General features: G+C 38.7%; 1 non-coding gene and 1 pseudogene across 1 annotated transcript; both read right to left on the bottom strand.

Moving 5' to 3' along the window:
- Positions 1 to 9,461: 9,461 nt before the first annotated feature.
- On the bottom strand, positions 9,462 to 9,917 carry LOC147827847 (large ribosomal subunit protein uL16-like; annotated as a pseudogene).
- LOC147827846 (small nucleolar RNA SNORA70) lies at positions 9,836 to 9,970 on the bottom strand. Its single transcript, XR_015451705.1, has one exon. It is a non-coding gene; the product is annotated as a small nucleolar RNA SNORA70 (small nucleolar RNA).
- Positions 9,971 to 24,175: the final 14,205 nt, after the last annotated feature.

Here is a 24,175-nt window from a genome sequence, read left to right as displayed (position 1 = left end):
TAGGACTTGAAGCAACTTTGCTTCAGAATGATGTAGGCAGGGCACTAAATCCCAACCAGATGTTGACAAATCGTTTGGATTCCATTCAAGTTGGGATAATGGCTCAAAAAATATCACAAGCCATCTGCCTGAACATCTTCTCTTTACAAAATACTCACGATGTGTGAACAGTGCATTTAAATTAAAAATTTACAAAATGTCTAAGTACACTAGGAAAGTTTACCCTTTTAGGGGTAAACTGTGACAATTTCATTCCTGAAAAATCATCCTGCAAAGTGGGTCAGTCATACTGTAAGTGAATCTCTTGCTCCTGATTGGATGGGTGTACATATATTTTCATATACTAGATTTGTTTTTAAACCAGACATACACACTTGAACTGCATTAAAGGCAAATATTGAGGGCCGGGGATTTAGCTCAGTGGTTCTGCTGCCTACCTTGCAAGCGCAAGGTCCCGAGTTTGATCCCCGGTACCAAAAAAAAAAAAAAAAGGGCAAATGTTGAATCTCATTATGAGAATTTTAAATTTAGAGTCTGTTTTCATGTTGCAGAAAATGTCAAATTGAAAACTGTTAAAGGTACAAATGCAGCCTGAATCAAGTAGTTACCCCAAACCACATCAGTGTGTGCACATTTTTAAACATATGGCAGAGCCATTCCTTGAAATTTCCAGAGTGAGCATCATCCTGCTGATGAAAACTGCTGTAACATATAATTTGGAATGAGATCAAAAGTTTGAAAATTAGAAAAGACAATGGAGGAACACTTGATTTTTGATTCTGCAAACACGTCCACTGCCTAGCCAGAGCCGGTTTTCTCACTAAAATAAACAGGGTGTGTAATTAGCTCTTCTGTGAGGCCATAGGTTTGCTGCAGTATGTCAGCTGGATTTGCAAAGCCTGGGGAGCTTCCTCAGTACCACAATGTCAGAAAAGTCATCCTGATATAAGCACAAATATTAACAACACCGATAAAAGGCCAGTTTGGGAGGGAATCATTTTTTCCTCAGTTATACAGATTTCTAACTGAGCAGTGAGAAGACTGGGGACAAGTGGAGGGGAAGGACAATGATTTTGTAGGTCTGTATTCCTCCCTTTTATTAGAGTGCCCTTATCAAAAGATTAAAAAGGAGAGACCAGGCAAAGGAGCTTGCATTTGGTGATCTGACACATAGTACACACTCAGTAACAATTTGTTGAATGAATGAATGAATGCGTGAGTGAATGGTAGAATGTGAAAAGTTCCTCTGTGTGTGTGTGACTTTTCTGGGAGTGAGCTATGCTTGAGCACTCCATGGGACCACAGGATGAAAACTATCATTTTGGTTACTGATTGGCTGGGAGATAAGAAAGCTTTCTCATTTTACTCATCTCAAATCTTTAGAAGGCCTAGGCAACTCCTTCCAAACTTGTTTTGAAATGCTTCTAACCCTTTTCCCACAGGAAAAAAAAAATTCAAGGGAAAGAATTCAGGAGTCAAACTCAGTAAACAAATTTGCAGTCCTCTCTGTTGAATGTATAACTCTCAAAAATTTTTTTAAAGGTGCATGAATATGTAGTGCTTAACATTAAAACACTAAAGAATTTTTTTCAGATGCAAAGCCAAAATATAGAAATCCCTGCTTTCTATATATGTACTTACTAAAAGGCTAGGTATGGATGTTGTCACATGAGGTATGGGACAAAGGTGGCTTGGAACACTCAGGCTGATTTCAGTGTTTTGAGAATCTGCTGATGCATAATTAAGAGGTATTCATGATAACTCAGACTCTTCTTTTCCCACCACCCAATATTTCAATTTTTGTGTAGGATCAGGTTTATGACTTCTGGTTTTGTCCTTAAATCTGAACATCAAGATAAAAAAAAATTTTTGAAGGAAAAAAAAGTAGGAGGAAAAAGACAGAGGTATTTTAAGAATCAAAGCTGACTCCATAGTACAAGACCTTAACTGAAGAATGGGAAAGAACACTCCAAAGAAGTTTTGGGTGGTGTGTGTGTGAGTATTCTTTGTGTGAGGGAGGGAGAAACAGAGGAACAGAGAGAGAACAATTTGTTGCTTCAGAGCTTGAGTAACTGAAAGGTCTGGGCCAATGATGGCGAGCCTTTCAGAGATGAATGCCCAAACTTCAATCCCAAACCCAGCTATTCATCACAAAGTGCCAACACTGCAATTAAACCCAAATGCTGAGGTTTTAGTTTACAAAAAAGAACTCATACATTAGCATCTTTTACCTTAAAAGAAAAGAACATGCGTGCCATAGGTTTGCCACCACTGGTCTGGGCTATGTGTCCATAGGCTTTTCTCCTCAGGGCCCACGGGAGGTATTCTCAAGCTCTGCTTCCCTTGTATCCAGAAGGCCAGTTTGTGACCCAGGGGTGTTCTCCACTCCCAACTCCAAGACCAATGCACCCACTCTGTACTGGGCTCCTTGTGGCTAAGGAACAATTTTCCCCAGTTCTCTTAAATATATTTTCCTCAAAAATGCACACACAAGCAGTTTCTACATTTAGAGTTTTACTATAATAAATCCTGTAGTGTTTCTCAGTGTTCAAGTGATTTGTATGAAAATTATTGGATTATTTGTTTAAAACTCCCCAAAGTGTTCTAATAATATTCTTTTTCTTGCTCTGGGTGCTGGATACATAGGTATATTCAGTTTGTAAAGATTGGGTTTGTGAAGATTTGGTTATGATATAGGTATTTTCCTGGTTGTGCATTATATTGCAGTAAAATATTTCTAAAAACCACATGAAACAACTGATTCAAGATCTCAATGTTTGAGAGCCTGAGAAAATACTTTCTTACCTCACACCCAAGGTGATTCTAGTTGTCTCTTAATTTTTCTTTTTTTTCTTTTCTTTTTTGAGATGAGGTTTCACTATGTTACCCAGGCTGGCCTTGAACTCTTGGGCTGAAGCAACTGTCTTGCCTTAGCTTTGCAAGGGATAGGCCTACAGGTACATGCCACCACACCTGGCTTGTTGATTCAAACTTGAGGACCTTCATGTTGAGGGGAAACATACAAAGGATTTTAAAAATTAGAAATATTAAAAAAGATTACACAAATGATTCCTGTTGTGTTTCCGGGCCTGTGTCATTCACTCAATCACGAGCACCTATTCTATAATTTCATTATTTTAGAACCCAGATCATGTCAGTTGAGACAATGGCCCAGGGCTCAAATTCCTGCTGCTGTCCTCAGTCTAATCAGGGACCACTGAGCTGATCTAGATACTAGCCCTGCCCTGGAGGAACTCACTTCCCACTAGAAGAGATTGTTAACCTCATACTTACAATGCAAGCCTGTTAGCTCTACGAGATCTTGGAGCCCCTGGAAAAGGACCGAACCCCACCCTCTTAGGTTGGAGACTGCAGATACCAGGGATTCTGGCTTTTGCTTCTGTTCCCAGAATGGCACTCCCTGACTTTACACACCCCCACCCCACCCAGAAAACACTGCATTTCTTTTCCCTGAACTCTAGAATAGCTCGATCTTTCAGTCCTTGAGACCACAAAATAGGCATGGGGAAGCCACATGTCAGAAGAGATATCATGTTGTTATGGTTCAGAGCAAGGACCCTAGAACCAAAGCCACTTATTCACTTCCCAGCCAGGTGATTACTAGGTGTGGGAAGATTATAGCCATCCCTCAGTGTCCATGGAGGATTAGTTCCAGGACTTGAGAGATACCAGAATCTTCAGAAGCTCAAGTCCCTTATATAAAATGGCATGGTGTTTGCCTAAAACCTATCATATACTCACATACAGTTTTACTTGCCTCTAGATCAGTTATATAAACATGAGGTAAATAGTTATTACACTGGATTTTAAAGAAAATAATGACAAGAACAAATTCTGTACATATTCAGTGCAGATGCAATTTTTGTTTTTAAACTATCTCTCCCCCACAATTGGTTGAATTCAAGGATGTGGAACCTGCTGATATGAAGGACTGATGGTATTATAGCACATACCTAGGATGATCATTTCCTTCTCAGTGTTGTTATTATGGAAAATAAGGGCATTAATATGCATATCGTACTCAAGACAATGCTTCACTATCATCATCATCATCATCATCATCATCATCACCATCATCATTATCATCATCATTATCATCATCATTTAAGTTATCTTCAGATGTCCTTTGATTTCAAGCAGATAAACTCCATTCTTGAGAAGTTCCAGACAGAGCAACACCCATCTCAGTGGGATCGGGGTGGAAAGCTGGAATGAGCTCCTTAGTGTAATTCCTCCCAGCCTGTATGTAGCGCAAATGAGCACATATCAAAACAAACAAACAAAACATTTCATTTAAGCTGAACAAAACCACGGTGACTCAACAGGAGAAAGAAGGGAAAAACATTGGTCACAGCCATGTCAGGGCCTTTCCTGCAGGCTGTATCATCAAGCTGGCATTGAGGCAGCTCCCACACTCATCCACACAGCTGTTAATGTTATTCGGGGAAATATTCATAACAACAAGACACTGGAATCATGCAGTATTTTTGCACCAATGTACTTAGAGAATTTGCCCCGCACTACCTTTTCCTCTCCTCACCATTTGAAAGAAGTTCCCACAAATATCTTCTGTCATTGTCCATACTTCATTCATAAAGTACCTGAGGAAGATCCAGAGTTGTTATGTGATTGCCTCCAGACCACAAAGGGAGCAGAAGGTGAAGCCAGGCTTTGCATCATAAGCTCCTAACTCCCACGAGGGTGGGTGAGGGTGGGTGTCATGAGAGAAGCAAATAACTGCTTGACAGTGTATGAAACCTAGAGTGTGGAGTTTCAAGTACAGAGCTAGGGACCAAAGGCAACAAGACAGCATGATTTAACAATTACAAATATGAGCTTTGGAGTTGGCAAGTCTGAGTTTGAATCTTGGCTCTGTCAATGTTATAGATTAAGCATTTGTGTCCCCATCCCCCAACGATTCATATGCTGATACTCTAACCCCCAGTGCTTCTATATTTGGTGATAATGCCTCTACAGAAGTAATAAGGTTAAATGAGGTATGAAAGTGGTGCCCTTATCTGATAGGATTAGTTTTCCTATAAGACACACTAGATCTCTCTTTCTCTTTCTCTGTCATTCACACACTGAGGAAAGGCCATGTGAAGTACATAGTGAGGAGGCAGCCATCTGCAAACCAAGAAGAGAGAAACACCAGAAACAGAATTGTCTAGAACCTCAATCTTGAACTTTTAGCTTCTAGAATTGTGAGAAAATAAATTCCTTTTAAGCCTTCCTGTCTATGGAACTTTGCTATGGCAACCAGAACAGATTAATACAGTCCGTACCAGCTATGTAACTCTGAGAAAATAGCTCCTTTGAATTTCTGTTTCTTCATCTGTCAAATGAAAGCAATAATAGTAAGGCCTTATAAGATTATTATAGTGATTAAATGAGGTAATGTATTTGAAGAACATATCACATATCAAATATGTAAAAATTCATTCATTTACTCATTTATATATTTAACAGATGTTGATTGAGTTCCTGCTTCTGTAGGTACCGTTTGTGGGAGATTTAGGGATGACTAAGAAAAATAAGGTCTCCACTCTGGAGGAGCTCACAGACTAGTTGTGTTATTGACCACCCAGGTTCATATGTTCAAGTTCGTTTGTTTGCTGTTGACCAAACAGCTATTTATTTATTTGTTTGTTTGTTTGTTTTTTAAAAAGGAGTTCTTGAAAGCTAGCTCCAAAAAGATGGAGGAGCCCGTTTGTCTCAAGTCACCATCTCACTATGCACAGGTGTGTTCAAATCTTTTATAGCAAGGGACAGTAGTGAGAGGGGATACAATAAGATAATATACATGTCCAACCTTGTTTCATCCCTTTCTGGACCCCATCTTCTTCCTCCCTTCCCTGTGGAAATGAAACTGGACCTTGACCTCCTTGTACCATCATCTGCATATTCTGTCCATTCATCTGAACTGAGGAGAGGTCAGGTTGACAGTTTATGTCCTAGGCCCAAAGAAGTTTGGAGAAGCCAATTGTCTCCAAAGAACAAAATGTAACCTTTAAATTTCCATTTTTCCGTCCCAGTTACAGTTGAGGAAGTGGATGATAAATGAGGAATACGACACTTGTAGATTGTGATAATGAAGGAAATAATCAGGTGAAGAGATAAAACATAACCCGAGAAGGCCACTTAAAACAGGGGAAAGTCTCCCTATGTACTATATTTGAGTGAGACCTGAAGAATGCAAAAGCCAGGAGGTGGAACAGTCTTGGAGTAGAAAGAATACTTGGTAGAATGGCACCAAAGAAGAAAAAGACAGTGGCTGAGCTCTGTGAAGCAATGCCATGAGATGGAAGAGATAAACAGGATCAGAGTTTACAAGACCTGGTTTGTTTTTCCAATGAGAAATGGATAGTTATCAAGTCATTTGGAAGAATGATAGTCTGATGTGTGATTTTAAGAGATCAATCTGACTGTCATGAGGAGAATGGATTATGGAGCATGTGAGCAGAGGCAATGAGACTTGTTAGGTAGCTACTATAGCAGCTCAGAGGAAGGTTGAGAGTGACTTTGACTAGCGATAAGAGGAGAGTTCAGATGCCAGTTTATGATGGAAAGAGAATTGGCAAGATTTAGAAACAGATTGGAACTAGGGTAAGGGAAAGAGAGGAATCAAGGATTACTCCCAGGTTTGAGCACAGTGTCACTCACCGACGGGAGATTGGGAAAGGTGAGAAAGAACTGCCAGAGGTCCACAGATCATGCTCTGAGAACCACTGACACAGAGGATATAGGGAATGGCAAACAAAGAGTGCATACTCTCTAAGAAGGCCAGAGGGAATGAGTGCAGAGCACAAGTAAGGGGGTTGGATATTAATAGAAAAGTGACAGTTATATTTTAACAAAAGAAGACCCAAGATGCTGGGTATGCATTTCATGGGAGGTTATTTGAGATAGCTCTCTCTGATACATGTATTTTATCAGTGAAGTATAAATCTAAGTGTTCAATTGAAAGGGAAAAGGATTGAGGATGAATGTGGGACATTTAAGGAGAAAGAAAAATGTGAGCTAGTTGCTTAGTATATTTTTTCGGCAGTGCTCAGTTGTGGTTGGTGGGTTAAGGGCAAACACTTGGTTTAGTTTTGTGCCCCTTTCCCCCCAAAGTCTTTACCTGCTTTACTCTAGGCACAGGAAAGACAATAACTTTCAATGAGTGCTGAAGGTTTCCTACATAAACATGATGGAGAAAAAGAGAAAGAGAGAGAAAGGGAGAGGAGGGGAGGGGAGAGGCGAAGCAGTGGTATAATAGTGTAATGTCAGTAGACAGAAGCTATGATGAGGTGGTTGTCAGGGAGTGGAATGTTGAAATCAGGATGAAGCAACTGCTAAAAATAAGGCCCAGTCAATCACCCTGGGAGTGGTTATCTGTGGCTAAAGAAGATGGAAAAGACAAGGAGTAGAGAGGCCATGGATTTGGATACTCTGCTCACATATATGTTGACGACATACAAAGATAAAAGTAGTAGAGGAAAATAAGAGTTCATAAGCAAAGCTTTCAAGGCAAGAGAAGAAAGAAAAGCTGTTGACTAGAGGGCAGATATTTTCCAATTACAAAGCATTTGTGTGATATGAAGGCAGGAGCTTCATTTTGAGAAATGATGGAGGACAAATGATTAAAACAAAAGGAATATTTAAAAAATACCTTATCTGGTTATAGGAGAAGCAGGGGCCTCAGGGGAAAGCCAAGTTTCAACAAGACCAGGAGGATAGGGAGCAGTCAGGGCAATGAGGATGTCAAGGAATTTAACTGATCACAGACCCAGTTCTAGAAAAGGACTAGATCTAGAAGAGGACTCAAAAGAAGGGTTTGGAAAGGAATGAGGTATAATGGATTGGGTTGTATACTAGCTTTCCTCTCACTAGAACACAATGGCTGACATCGACAACTTAAAGGAGGGAGGGTTTCATTTGGTTCACAGTTCAAAGGGATTCAGTCCATTGTAGACTAGCTCCAAGGCAGGAACATCATGGCAGAAGGGCATGGCAGAATAAAGATGCTTAGTTCATAACTGCCAGTGAGATAAGAGATTAGGGTGTGGCAAAACTGGCTGGGGAAGTAGATGTCACCTGTTAATTACAAATCCCAGGACACATGCAGAACAGTTCCCAAAACCCTGCACATGGACCTCTCATGAGAACTTGAGCAGGTTTTCGATAGGATGGCCTAGATCTGACGTCAGCCTTAGGAGTGAATGATACAAAAAGGATGGTCCACACTGAGTTTTTGCCACTGGGTTCTCTTTTACATGGATGGCTCACCCTCACCCTCACGCTGTAGGGCATACTTCTTTTCCTATTTTTCCTTGGCTCAATCTTGATCTGCAGAGCCTGTTTCTTTTCTTACCTCTAATAAAACTTTGCTACCATTTGCCATTGTCTTGACCAGTTCTTTGCTCAGGAAAGAAAGAACCTAGAAACCACCTCCAGAAGGAGACTCCAGCACTACAAAATCTGGTGACACCAGTAAGCAGAGCAGGGGAACAGTGACAGAGAGGAAGGGATGAAGGAGCAGACGTATATCCCAAGGCCAGCCCTCCAGCACCCATCTAGACACACCCAGAAATATGCCCCATCAATCCCCTGGGTGGGTCTCAAAGGCAATCAGATTGACATTTCACTCTAACTCACAGAGTAGATGATGTCAAATACACAGCCCCAGCTTTGACCTTTTGTGAGTTCCTGAGAGGACTTAGTGGCTAGTACAAGCAGTACTAATTGACTACAAAAGAAACATTAGTTATCAGCCTCTTCCTCTCTAAACATTCACCAATGAGATATTTCCACAATTCCATGTATGTTGTACAGTACACTCTATAAATGTAAATGTAGTGCTTGTTAAGAAAAGCACAATTTATTGTACATTGCCCCAACAAATGTTTATTCTTATAATTGTTATAAACTTGAATTGGATTAGTATCTTGTTTTAATGTGTGAATGAAGCCTTGTTAAATAAACAGATGTAACCAAGAAGGTAACAAGGTGACTGTTTTTGTGAACCAGTGATGTTTTCAATGCTTTGTGTTCTCTTTTGGCCCTATTAAACAGTAATAAACATTTGTTCCAAAGTTAAAAATAAGAAGTGGGTGTGCACATTAACTTACATAAAGAAAAATGAAAACAGTTTTAGAGGACAGAATTAAGAAACTGATTTATATTTAAGGAGCAATGTTCATCATGATTTATTTGACAATAAAATTAATGAGGTGACTATGAAAGTAAACAAGTAACCCTAGTGATTTTAAGAAAAAAATAGATAAAATGCACTAGAGTTTTTAACGTATATTAAATCAAAGAACTTTCCCATAAAATAGTAGATTCCTAAATAAGCAAAGGAAAGCATTGTTAAGCACCCAGGGTTTTCTTTTTTAACATGAGGTAGGATTTACTGATGAGCTGAAATTAAAGAAAGGACAGCAGAGCAGAAGCCTTCAAGAGTGAAGGGCCTGCCACTTGTCCAGGGGACTACAATTGAAGATGTATTTCACCCCACAGCCATCAAGGATGAGCAGCTTCTCAGCTGCCATGTCTTTAAATTTATCTGAATTAAGCTTGGTAAAGCCCTACTTCTTTGAGATATGAATCTTCTGGTGGCCAGAGAACTTGAATTTGGCCCTGAGTAGGACCTCAATCACTTGCTTCTTGTTCTGCAGCTTGGTGGCGATGGACTTGATAACTTGTCCAATGTGAACTCTTGTCACCATGTCCTGGGGCTTCCCAAAGGTAGTCCCCTGGCCCTTGCATACTTATCTGGAGTCTAGGCTGGGGACACTATGAGCTCAGAGATATGAACATCCACTGGGAACACAGTCTCCAAGGTTCCTCAGGGCAATCCATGCAAGCAACAGGCTGAGTACACTACTCAGGAGATTGCTGTTTGCAGCCATTGCACACTGCACACTCACAAGTAAAGGAACACAGTTGGCTTAAATGGCTGCAGTTAATGTTTTCATTTTATCATATTATTGAATACTTAAGCTACTTCTAGGAATATTTTCATTTAAAAGTAACTTGGTTTTCTGAATGGTAGGATTAAATGTGATTTGAATTTCTAAAAAGTTGATATATTATTCTTGAAATTAAAAAGTAAATAAATCTTTAAGTGATATTGACAACAACAACAATAAGTTGGGAACAACTTGATTAATAAATAAGTAGAGGACTTGCCTAGACATTTCTCCAAAGAAGGTATACAAATGGCTACTAAGTATATAAAGAAAGAGTCAACATTGCTAAGCATTAGAGATGTAAACTAAAACCACAGTGAGATTTACAGGGCAATGGCTATTATTAGAAAAAAAAATAACACGGTGAGAAAATGAAGAAATCAGAACTCTTGTGCATTGCTAATGGGAATACAAAATAGTGCAATGAAAACTAGCCTGGCAGTTCTTTAAAATTAAACATAGAACTGCCATATGATCCAGCAACTCTACTGGGAATATATCCAAAGAAACCAAGAGCAATAACTTAAAAAGATATTTGTACACCAATTTTTACAGCAGCATTATCATAACACCCAAAAGGTGGAAGCAACCCAAATGCCATTGACAGATGAATGGATAAACAAAATGTGGTGTAAACATATGAAGCTTTTAATTCAGCTTTTAAAAGGAATGAAATTTTGACCTGTGTTGCAGCATGGATGAACCTTGAAGATATAATACCAAATGGAATCAGCTAGTCACAAAGGACAGATATTGCATGATTCCACTAATATGAGATACCTAAAGTATTAAAATTCATAAAGACAGAAAGTATAATGGTGGTTGACAGGCTAGGAGGAGAGGAGTTGGGGAGTTAGTATGGGTGTGGAGCTTCCCTCTGGGGAAGTTGGAAATGTTCTGGAAATGCATAGTAGTGATGGTTGTACAACAGTGTAAATGTGTCTAATATCATGGACCTAACCACCTAAACATGGTAAATTTTACATTGTGTATATTTTACTACAATTATTTAAAATGTCATATTAATTAAAAATGATCAAAATATCCTAACCACAGAGGAATTTGAGCTGGCTTATCTTTGTAGGGGCTGGTGTCAGAATCCATTTCATTCTCTCTCTGGGTGAGTAATTTGAAGAAGTCAGTGTGACATAAATGTAATTTGCAGCTGACCCAGCACTGAGAGGTGTGGTATGTATAACCAAGACAGAGAAATAACTGAAAAGTGACTCAGAGATGCTAGAAATATTGCTTTGCAGTAATTTTAGAAAAGGGAAAGAGTGCACACAAGACCAATGCCACACAGCATTAAATTTGTCAATGTCAGTTGGAGCTAGCTGTGGCATGGTGGAAAGAACACTTAAGTGTTTTTGCAGTCAGAAATCCTGAGCTCAAATCCTAATTGTGTCTCTCAGGGACTGTGTAAACTTTAAAATTAGGATAATAAAACCTTTCTCAAAGGATTGCTGTGAGCACAAGCTGTTCTCTAAAGGGCCATACGAATGTCACATTGTGACCAAAGTGATGATGTCAAAGTGGTATTTATGAGAAAGACCATAATACAGTGGAAATAACAACAAATTCAGAATCAGGCAGACCTGACTTCATTAAAAGTCAGATCATAGTTTTCCTCTTAGAGATTATTGGGCATTGGGCAAGTTTGTCTCAGTGAGACCCTATTTAAAAAGTATATGTTTAATCTACCCTGGAGGGTAGATAATTTTATGTGCTCAGGACCTGAGACAGGGAAAAGTTCAGTGACTGTTAGTTTCCACTTTCCTTCCAGCTACTTCAGAAAGGCACCTGTGATAAACACACAGAACAAATATAGATGAGTAGGATAGCCTTTCTAAAGATTGGGGAAGAGGACAGGTAATAAGTAGCTCTAACAGAAGGCATGCTTGTAGGAGCAAGTGGCATAATAGTGCCTAAAAGCTCAAGACATACTGACCTTTGTGGAAGGATCATGAAAAGCATTATAGAGGAGATAGATTTTTAAAAGGCCTCGATGGTGGCTTCTTGAGGAAAGGGTCTGTTCCAGGAATGCAAAAAAAAAAAAAAAATGCAGATGAGTTGGGGAAATTTAGGCCACTGTGGGTGGCAAATAATGGCCAATTTTACTGGGAAGTATAAGTTTTGCTGCCTCCACAAATTACTATAAATTAGTGGCTAAAACAACACAATTTATCTCACAGTTTCTGTAGGACAGAGGTCTAACATGGGTCTCTCCAGCCTAAAACCTAAAAAATAGTAGAGCTGTATTCCCAAGAGGCAGCTCTGAGGAAGAATTCACTTCCAATCTCATTTGGATTGTTGGCCAAACTGAGATCCCCCCTTCCTTTCTGTTAGCTAGCAACCACCCTATGGACCAAGAGGCCTATCTGCAGTCCTCCCACATGGCCCACTCCATTCTCCAGATCACAACATACACAGCCCACTCCAGTCTTTGGACCACAAGGACAAGTCTTTCTTGTTTTGAATTTCTCTGACTTGTGCTGTGTCTCTTCTGCCTCTAACCAGAGAAAGTCCTTTACTTTAAGGGCTCACGTGATTAGAAGTGGCCCACTCACATAATCCAGGATAATCTCTCCATTTGAAGGTTCTCAGCCTCAACTATATCTGAGCTATTCCTTTCTCAGTTTCCAGACATGACAATGTGAACAACTTTGGGGAGGGGCATTCTATCTACCCCAAGCTCACTTTCCATATATTAGTTCATTCAATCCTTTCAGTAATTCTGCGCAATTTCATTCGGTCACTCTATAACAAAGAAAACAGAGACCCTGAGATGGTAATTAGTTTGCCCAAAGTCATATACTTTGGAAGTATAAGAGGCAGAATTTTAGCTTGGGTCATCTGAGTTCAGACACAAGTTCCTGTGAAAGCTTACCCCTACAAGAAAAGAGTATCAGACTGTGGGCCTTGAATATCAGGGTGAGATGCATGGACCATTTTTGTGTGCAGAAATGTTCCATGCAATCATATGGGGGAGAAAAAGACCTAAACTATGTTGGAGGAAGTCTGTGGAAGACTGAATGGTATTTGGAAAGCATTGGTTAGAGACTTTCATGGGTAACAGGAGGCAGATTAAAATTTTAAAGAGACTTGAATTGGCCTCAAGAAATTATATTCTTGGAAGGCATCCAATGTAGTCTGTCTAGGCCTGGTGTGGAAATATGACCAGAGAATAGACATACGTTGTTAGGCTGGATTCTGGAGGATCTCAGGACGATGTGATGGGGCCTGATGTTCAAACTTATTCCATTTAACTAGTGATCTTGGAACATGGAATGTTCATCTTTTTAATGAAATTTACTGAGGATAAAATGATGACTGCAGGTACAGTTACCAGAGAGGATAAAAGAAATGTTGACAGGGAATTTTTCCCATTAAACTTGGTGGGGTGTCAGGGGACAAGGAATTCAAAACATTGATTGTCACTATGATAAGGAGATCTGGATGGAGCCACCATAATTAGGAGGCCTAGACAGGACACAAACAAATCATACTGAAAATGAAATGTGGTAGCTGGATTGGGCTCTGTTTCCAGATGTGCACATTTCCAGATATTACAAACTTCTGTGCTTTGGGGCATAGTTAAAGGGAAGCCTCTGGTAAAGCACTTGCTGGTTTCCTGAATACTAGAGAGCAAGGAATGGTTTGGAAAGAAGCTGAGGCAGAGCTGCACAGAAAAGGGTTTAGAGAATAAGGTAGCAGAATGAAATACACATCAGGGAGAGCAGTTGTAACTCCTTAAAACTTGCCAGCCCTTCTTCCCCATTCAGCTAGTTCATGCTGGGCCTGCCCAGCAAGCAGTGTAAATGCACCATGTTTCTCCCTGAGGAATATTTCAGGATCTCCTGTTTCTTCACGACAACATTGTATTTGTTGGGTTGGTTAGTAACTACTTGACTTTCTTCTTCTCCAAACTGTGAGCTCCACAAGGCCAGTTGAAAAACACACACACACAGGCTAAGAGACTGTCTACAGAATGGCTCCTAGTTTTTTGTGGTCCCAGGTCTCTTTAGAATTCTGATAAAAGCTATGAATTTTTTACACCCCAAATGTACAACAGTTGCATACAACTGTAGGGGATTTTTAGAAACCTTCCCTGAGGTTTCACTTTGGAAATCTCAGGGAATCTCCTTATCTATATCCTCCAGGTTAAGAAACTGGTTCAGGCAATGGCAAATGCTTTTCTCCCTTGTTACAATCATTACCATGTCCCCCTCTCAGTGCGTCTAGTGCATCACTTCATTGGGAAATATTGCTAATTGGTTACATAATATCCTGTTAAGCTTAATTATGGCTTCAAAACTCTGACCCAACACTGAGACGACTGTAGTCCTTTCAGTCCTTCAGAAATGGCACCAAGGTTGAATCCTGGAAACAGACAAGAGCCAGGATCAAGGGTCTTGAAGTCTAAAAAACATTTCTCCATGAAAAGAGAGGGAAAAGGCTGAAAATGGAAAGGATGAGTGGGCTAGGATGAGGATGAAGATAAAAATTAGAATTATTAAACTAGGCAAGTAGATGTTTGATGGTCCAGGAGAGGGAAATTTAGCAGAGCTATGAGGATGCAGCAAGATTGCAGTGGTTTAAGTCAGTAGGTTTTTTTGAATATATTCTAAATGTAGTTCTTTAAATGTGTTCTAAAGTATCATACACATAAGGATATATGTATTATGACATTTTCTGTGGTATTGTTAAAATAGAGCAAATTAGAAGTACTGTAAGGGCTTAATATTAGGGAATTTTATTGGTTTAATTTTGATGGATCTGTGTTATGAAACAATACTATATTAGCAAGAGCTCTTCATCTTAAGTAGTAGAATCCTGAATCAAACTAGCTCAAACAAAGAAAGAAAATGAAATTTATTGGAATTTACTGGCAAATGCAATTGAAGAATCTAGAAGTTGTCCAGTTTTAGGCAGGTCTGAAGCCAAAAACTCAGAAATTCTGTCTCTCTCTCTCTCTCTCTCTGCCTCTCTGACTCTCTCTGTTCTCCTTCCCCATTCCTGCTTTTCTCTTCCTCTCCCCTTGGATGCCTTCATTTTAGATAGGATCTTTTCAGATAGAAAGAAAGACAGCCCCAGTGGTTCCAACATTTCTCCAGGTCACAGTTTCAACAAGAGACAACACTTCTTTGTCTCTGCCTATAGATCAGTTTCCTCCCCTAAAGAGTTAAAGTTCTCTTGTTTGGGTCACTTGCTCATCCTTGAACCTTCTGTTGAGATCAAATGGATGGGGTCAACCCATGGTAAACTTGATCATAAGTGCCTTAATTGACAAACCCACTGAAATCACACGCTATTGGGGAAAGGCATCTTCTTTGAGACACATACACACACACAACTGGAAACATTTTTAAAAAGAGAGTATAGATCTATATTTATGGGCATGGAGGCTGGAGGCTTGGGGTGTGGGGTGGAGAGACTGGGGTCCCATCACAGCTCTGTTGTTCCCTGTGCCTGGAATCTCCCCCACTCTGTACCTTTCCACTTGTGAAGATTAATAACTTCTTGTGGCAGGGAAAATAATGACTCTTCTCCTCAAAATTTCCTCATATTAATGCCAAGAATTGGTGAATTTGTTACTTTCCATGGCAAAGAGGAGTTTGCAAGTGTGATTAAATTAAGAATATTGACATTGAAGATTATCTGGATTATCTGGGCAGGCCCACTGAAAAGATGCTAAAGTACACTGTGAACTAAGAAAAGCAAGTTGCAGAGCATAATGTAGAATATAACTTTATCTGTATTTAAAAACCTGTTTAATCCTATATACATATATGCATGGAAAAAATCCTGATATTCTTCAAAATGATAATAAAATTATTTCCAAGGATTGTGATAGTAGATTTTTTTCCTTTGCTTGTATGCAGCTTCTAAATTTTCTACCATGGCCACAGGTTACTTATATAATTCAAACCTATTAAGTCCAAGAGATGAAGAGGAGGAAGCAGTCATTAAAGAGAAAGGTGAGGTGGTGTTTTGAGAAGGAAGTATTTTGGGGAAGAATGTGTTACCCTATTTATGTATTTATTTGCATAGGGAGAACTGTAGCCTGTTTATTGGGCCTGGGGGAGCTGAAGAAGGAGAAAAGTGTTTGAATAAGGGGAAAATACAGGGAGTAGGTCTCACAGACACAGGTTGGAGGAGGAGAAATATCTCACAAATCTTGGGGGAGGAAAGATTAAAATTCTATCTATCTCTCTATCTATCTATCAATCATGTGTATGTGCCAATTCCCCAGAACAAATGTAATTATTATTATCCCAAATATATATCAATAAAATTAAAAGAGAATTAGTCGGTTTTAATGGGAGGGCAAAGAAGTCTACAATCCCAGTCTTCTAACGGGATATAGGTGAGGGGGCTAGAATGGGTTAGCGGCTTAAGAAAAGTGGAAACAGAAAAATGTGCTGTGGGAAATGTGGTAGGAAGTCAACCAGGACCAGTAAGGATTTCTGAGTGGCAATGAGGGCCTTCAATTAGATAACAGAGATTTGTAGTCAAGCTAATCATATCATTTGCAAGAATTCCCAGTGACAATGAGCAGCTACCTCCACCATGGCTTAGGATTCTGGGGAAGAGATTCTCATTAGAAGTTAGTGGGCAGGCCAGGGATTTAGCTCAGTGGTTCTGCTGCCTGCCTCGCAAGAGCGAGGACCCGAGTTCGATCCCCGGTAACAAAAAAAAAGAAGAAGAAGAAGAAGATAATGGGCAGTTTCCTAATTCAGTTCACCATCTCTATACACATTGAGTAGGCCTTCAAAAAAATGGAAGAAATTATTTCTCCTCAAGATGACTTGGCAAAACTAACTTTAATGTGACCAGGTCCTGAATGGGTACAGAGAAGGATCCAAAGGCCAATCACATAAGGATTTGAAGGCAGATGTCTAAGGAAGATATTTTCTTACTACTTTGAATATTGTTCTCTAGCCTCTGAGTGTTAAGATTTGGAAAGAAGAAAAAAGAAATTTAAAAAATTGCAAAAGAAGGGGCCATACCCATAGGCTCTCACATAAAAATTTGTCCTGGGAAGACTCTCCAGATAGAGAATGTGAATTAACACCCTTCTTCTGTCACTCAGTTCTTAGTATCACCTTCCTCTTTGGATTTCTCAATTTTTTCACTTTTTCCACTCTACAGTGTCTCCATTCTACCCTGGGCCAGAGGGACACTGTTCTCCCAACATTGTCCTATCTTTTTGCAAACATTTTTCCATTTTCTCCTAAAAAGGCAATAAGACGCTTCCACATATTCCTCAGCTAAGACTAGAACTTTCAAATCAAATAAACATTAAGTAAAAGGTGGAAGAGGGGATGGGTGAGTAGTACCAATAATTTAAATGATGCAACTTCTAAAACACAGGGCTCTGATTCAATCTGACCTGAATTATTTTCATGGATTTCACCTCTTCCCATTTCTATTAATAGCTATGAGCCAGCTACCTGGAGTCCTGCATCACTTTCCAGTCAATTAAAGAGATAATTTCATCCATCTTGTAACGAGAACATTCAATAATGAGAAACATCCCCAGGAAAAAGAAGGGAGGCTGGGGTTTTAATGGAGGCAGGAAAACAAGGGGCATCATCCACAATCTTAGGAGAGTTAAGAGGAAGACTGGAGATAATCTTATATTGGCACATAGGAGAGCAGGGTAGTCCTTTGCTGGTAGCTGTTTCTGGGAATACATAAGGGAAGGATTTCAGTAAACATAGGTAGAGAGAAGAGTTCTCAACTTTGTCTTTTCTGAGAGGACAGGGCTCAGCTAAAGCTCAACATTGTCAGTTTGCCCTTTTCTTCAAAAGGGGCAAATGTCTTTGTCACTAATAACCCAAAGATGATCATAAACTTTGAGGATGGAGGCGATATGTAAGAAATTCCCTTTTGAAGACTCTTGTTTGGTGCCACTCTGTAAAACCAGTTGAATCCTCCATATAGAAGTGATATCAAATGTTTATTATCTTAGGGTCTAGAGATCAGGTATTCTAAAAGAAGGGTGCCTACAATGAAAAAGAGAAATATTATTCTTAAGTGCTGTATTAAAATAAGAACCACTACCTAACTCCTGAGGGTAATCAGTCCAGTGGATTCCAATAGGTCAGCAGAGGAACATCACTGAGTTATGCAGCATGGCTCACTGAGTTTGTTGATGATCTCGAGCTAGGACAGCAATGCTCTTGAGGATGTTGTTGCCCACAGTCTTGATTACCTCTCTGAAAAAGGCATTCACGACTTAAGGATTTTGCTAGACTTCCCCAATAGTCAGACTGTAGCTTGACCAAAAAGAATTCCTAGTTATCCAGGGTCTGCTGCAATAGTGAGCCCTTCAATTATTTATATCAAGTCATCACGCCTCAGCTTAGAGGTTTTCTTTAGAGTGTAGGAAAAATAGCAACCTAGAGTCCAAACAGGGACATGGACAGTCTGGTTATGATTCCACATAATGTCACCAGGAAGGTAGGAGAGAACCCAGAAAAGTTACTTTGAAAAGTTGTAGGCAGATATTGGAAGAATCTGAAAGATTTGAAAATTTGGGGCATGAAAATTTGGGCAATATAGCAGGATTCAGTCCACCTTTGCAGATAGATACCAAAATTATTTTCCCCGCAAAGGTAGGAAGTCAATTAATTTCCACCAAGACAAGACAGTTTGAACATCCATTGCATACAATTTCCAAAGAGGTGTAAAACAGTTCAAAGACAATGAAAATATCATACACACACCCATAAACCTTAGCCAGTTTTGGCTGTGCCAAAATCCCTCTCATGAGCCTTCTATAACTTTCAATACCCACTATAAATTTCCATCCACAGTTCAACTTCTCAAAGTGGCAAAAAAGCACATTTATTAATGGCATATATATGTGTATATATATGAAAGAAAATGAAAATAAAAAGCATAAGTATGTAAACTTAAATTACACTTACTAACACTGTCAATCTTCCATTTTTTTCCTTAAATTTTTTATTGGTACATTTTAGGTATACAATACACTTACATTTATCATTGGGTACTTGTACCTGCACATGATGTATCTTGGTTCTTATTTTTTCCCCATTTCCTGTTCTCCCTTCACCCCCTCTACCCTTCCCTATCTACAAAGACTTTGTTTCCACATTTTCCTTTTCTCATAATTTTTCCTTTCCCCTTCCCCTCCCACTTTCCCTACCCCTTTGGACCTTTTCTTCCTATTTCACATTATCAATTTTTCATTTTAATCATTATTTACACTTTCAGTTTCTCACACTAGAGAAACTATTCGGTATTTACACGTGTGTCCTATTTATTTCACTTGAGAGTGTGGCCTCAATATGCATCCATTTAGCTATAAATGTCTCTAGTTTCTTGTTCTTTATGGCTGAGTAGCAGTCCATTTTATTTTAAAAAACCACATCTTCTCTATCCAGTTTCCAGTTGATGGGCACTTGTGCTGTTTCCAAGCATTTGCTATTACAAACTGTGCCGCTATAAACATGGGTGCACATATATCACTGTGGTATGATTCTTTTAATTCTTTTGGGAAGATACCCAGCAGGGGAACAGCTGGATCAAATGGGACCTCTAGTCCTAGTTTTTTGAGATATCTCCATACTGATTTCCCCAGTGGTTGCACCAGTCTGCACCTGCACCAACAATGGAGAAGGTTTCCTTTCTTCCCACAACCCTGCCAGCATGTTATTGGTTGATTTCTTGATAACAGCCATTCTTTCTGGGGTGAGGTAGAATCTCAGTGTTGTTTTCATCTGCATCTCTTGAATGACCAGTGATGTTGAACATTTTTTCATGTTTATTTGCTGCTTTTACTTCTTTGTCTGAGAAATGTCTGTTCATTTCAGATGCCCATTTTTGAATTGGGTCTTTGTTTTATTTATTTATTTATTTATTTATTTATTTATTTATTTATTTATTGGTACATTTTAGGTATAAAATACATTTACATTTATCATTGGGTGTTTTACCAGAACATGATGTATCTTAGTTCTTATTTTTTCTCCCATTACCTGTGCACCCTTCACCCCCTCCACCCTTCCCTATTTACACAGACTTTGATTCTATTTTTTTTTTCTCATAATTTTTTCTTTCCTTTCTTCCCTTTCCCCTTCCCCTCCCACCATCCCCAAACCCTTGGACCTTTTCCTATTTCAAATTATCAATTATTCATTTAAATCATTTTCATCCTTATTTACACTTTCAATTTCTCACACTAGAGAAACTATTCGGTATTTACACATATGTGTCCTATTTATTTCACGTAAGAGTATGGCCCCAATATGCATTCATTTAGCTATAAATGTCTCTAGTTTCTCATTCTTTATGGCTGAGTAGTACTCCATTTTATTAAAAAAACCACATCTTCTTTATCCAGTTTCCAATCAAAGGGCCCTTGGGCTGTTTCCAAGCTTTAGCTATTACAGACTATGCTGCTATAAACATAGGTGCACATATATCGCTGTGGTATGATTCTTTTAATTCTTTGCAGAAGATACCCAGCAGGGGAATAGCTGGGGCAAATGGGACCTGTAGTCCTAGTTCTTTCCGGTATCTCCATACTGATTTTCACAGTGGTTGCACCAATCTACATTCCCACCAACAATGGAGAAGGGTTCCTTTCTCTCCACACCCTGCCAGCATTTGTTATTGCTTGATTTCTTGATAGCAGCCATTCTTTGTGGGGTGAAGTAAAATCTCAGTGTTGTTTTCATCTGCATATCTCAAATGATCAGTGATGTTGAACATTTTTTCATATATTTATTTGCTGTTTTTACTTCTTTGTCTGAGAAATGTCTATTCATTTCGGATGCCCATTTTTGAATTGGGTCTTTGAACTTGGGGAGTCTGATTTTTTTCAGTTCTTTGTATATTCTTGATAGTAGACCTTTGTCTGAGGTACAGCTGCTAAAAATTTCTTCCCACATTGTAGGTTGTCTGTTAGCTCTGTTGGTAGTTTCTCTTGCAGTGCAGAAGCTTTTTATAAGATGAGATCCCAGTTGTTGATTCTTTGTGCTAGCTCCCATGCTACTGAAGATTTATTCATAAAGTCTTTTCCTATGCCAATGTCATTGAGAGTTCTAACTAACATATCTTCCAGCAAGTTTAGTATTTCTGTCTTAATATTTAGATCTTTAATCCACTTCAATCTTAGTTTAGTGCATGGTGATAGGTATGGGTCTAGTTTTAATCTTTGGCAGGTTGAAATCCAGTTTTTCCAACACCATTTATTAAATAGGCTATCTTTCCCCCAATGAGGGTGGTTGGCTCCTTTGTCAAAGATGAGGTGGCTGAGTATGTCTGGAGTTGTTTCTGCATCTTCTAATCTATTCCACTGATCTTTGGGTCTGTTTCTTTGTCAGTACCATGCTGTTTTTATCACAGTAGCTTTGTAGTATAGTTTCAAGTTGGGGATTGTGATACCCCCAGCCATGTCTCTGTTGCCTAGAATTGCTTTTGCTATTCTAGGTTTCTTCTGCTTCCAAATGAATTTTTGGATTGTTTTCTCTAGTTCTGTGAAGTATTTGTTGGAATTTCAATCGGCATTGCATTAAATCTATGTAGTAGTTTTGGAAGTATGGCTATTTTCACTATATTGGTTCTTCCCACCCAGGAACAAGGGATATCTTTCCATTTTCTTATATCCTCTTTAATCTCCTTTTTCAGAGAGCTGTCATTTTCAGCGTAGAGGTCTTTTGCTTCCTTTGTTAGGTTGATTCCTAGATATTTCATTTTTTTAGATGCTATTGTAAAAGGAATTATTTCCCAAATTTCTCTCTCAATGGGTCTGCTATTTGCATACAAGAAGGCTATTGTTTTTTGAGTGTTGACCTTGTATCCAGCTACTCTACTAAATCTGTCAATTAGGTCTAGAAGACTCTTGACTGAGTTTTTTGGATCTTCTAGGTAAAGTATCATATCATCAGCAAATAATGACAGTTTCACTTCTTCCTTTCCTAACTTTATTCCTTTTATTTCTTTCTCTTTTCTAATTGCTATGGCTAATGTTTCCAGAACAATACTGAACAGGAGTGGTGATAGTGGTCATTCTTATCTTGTTCCTGATTTTAGTGTGAAAGTTTTCAGTTTTTGACCATTTAGTATGATGTTGGCTGCTGGTTTTTCATAAATAGCCTTAATCAGGTTGAGATAAAGACCTTCTATTCCAATTTTCTCTATGTTTTTATCATGAATGGGTGTTGGATTTTGTCAAATGCTTTTTCTGCATCTATTGAGATGATCATGTGGTTTTTGTCCTTGACTCTGTTAATGTAGTGTATTACATTTATTGATTTACTCATATTGAACCATCCTTGCATCTCTGGGATAAATCCAACTTGTTCAGGGTGTATGATCTTCCTGATGACACTCTATATTCTGTTTGCCAGTATCCTGTTGAGGATTTTTGCATCTATGTTCATTAGGGAGATTGGTCTGTAGTTCTCTTTTTGGGTTAGGTCTTTCCCTGGTTTTGGGATCAAAGTAACACTTGCTCCCAGGAATGAATTTGGAAGCCTTGCTTCCCTTTCAATTTCCTTGATGAGTTGAAAGAGTAATGGCATTAGTTCTTCTTTAAATGTTTTGTAGAATTCATCAGTGAAGCCATGAGGACCTGGGCTTTTCTTTGTTGGTAAGTTTTTTGTTACATTTTCAATTTCACTCATTCTTATTGGGGTGTTTAGAATTTCTATATCTTCTTCATTTAATTTTGGTAATTTGTATGTATCTAGGAATCTATCCATTTCTTCTGTGTTTTCAATTTAATTAGAGTACAGGTTCTCAAAGTAGGTATTGATGATTCTCTGGATTTCTGCTGTATTTGTTGTGGCTTCACCTTTTTCATTCTTAATTGCATGGATTTGAGCCTTTTCTTTCCTTTTTTTGATAAGGTTGGCTAAAGGTTTATCGATTTTATTTATTCTTTCAAAAATCCACCTCTTTGATTCATTGATTTTTGTGTATTGTTCTCTTAGTCTCCATTGCATTGATTTCTGCTCGGATCTTTATAATTTCCTCTCTTGTACAAGCTTTGGGTTTGTTATGCTCTTCTTTTTCTAGGAGTTTGAGGTTCTGGATTAGTTTATTTAACTGAGTTCTCCCTGTTGTTCTAATATGGGCATTCACTGCTATGAATTTCCCACGCTGAACTGCTTTCATTGTGTCCCACAGATTCCTACATGTTGTACTGGCATTTTCATTTACTTGTAGAAACTGCCTAATTTCTCCTTTAATTTCCTCTGTCATCCATTGGTTGTTCAGGAGGGTGTTGTTCAATTTCTATGTGTTTGTGGGAGTTTTGTCATTTCTTAAGTTATTGATCTCCAATTGTATTGCACTATAGTCTGATAATATACAGGGGATAACTGCAATTCTTTTACATTTACTTAGATATGTCCTATGAGCTAGCATGTGATTTATTTTGGAGAATGACCCCTGTGCAGCTGAAAAGAAAGTGTATTCTGATTTTGTGGGGTGGAACACTCTGTAAACATCTATTAAGTCCATTTGTTCAATAGCTTGGTTCAGTTCTAGAATTTCTTTGTTAATTTTTTTTCTAGTTGATCTGTCTATTTGTGATAGGGGGTGTTGAGGTCCCCCACTACAATTGTATTAGTGCTTATTTGGTTTTTCATGTCCATTAATATTTGTTTTGTATAGCTGGGGACATTCATATTTGGTGTCATCTCTTTAGGATTGTCATCTCTTCCTCTTGGATTGTTCCCTTCACAAGTATGTGCTGACCACCTTTGTTTCTCTTAATTAGTTTTGGTTTCAAATCTACTTTGTCTGCAAATAAGATTGCTATGCCTGCTTTTTCCTGGGTTCCTGTTGCATGGAGAACTGTTTTCCATCCTTTTACTTTCAGTCTATGGATTTCCTTTTGAGTTAGGTGTGTTTCTTGTATACAGCATATTGCTGGGTTTTGTTTCTTAATCCATTCTGTCAGTCTATTTCTTTTGATTGGTGAATTGGGGCCATTATCATTGATAGTTATAATTGAGAGATATTGATTCATCCTTGTCATGGTGTTTTATTGTTGTTGGTTCTTTTATTTCTTATTTTCTCCCCTTTTGCCTTAGTGTCTTACCTTGTGTGGTGTCTTCTCCCTGCTAGGCCTCATGGAGTTGTGACCTTCATTGTCTTTTTCTAGGATATTGCTTAAAATTGTTTGGAGTGCTGGTTTGGTGTTCATGAAATTT

The sequence above is a fragment of the Heterocephalus glaber genome, unplaced genomic scaffold, assembly GCF_053883595.1.
Source record: "Heterocephalus glaber isolate CG9 unplaced genomic scaffold, H.glaber_assembly_v1.0 deba00001429, whole genome shotgun sequence".
In the NCBI taxonomy this organism is placed as follows: Eukaryota; Metazoa; Chordata; class Mammalia; order Rodentia; family Bathyergidae; genus Heterocephalus; species Heterocephalus glaber.
The sequence above is the reverse complement of the archived record's forward strand: the minus strand, read 5'-3'. Positions and strand labels throughout refer to the sequence as shown.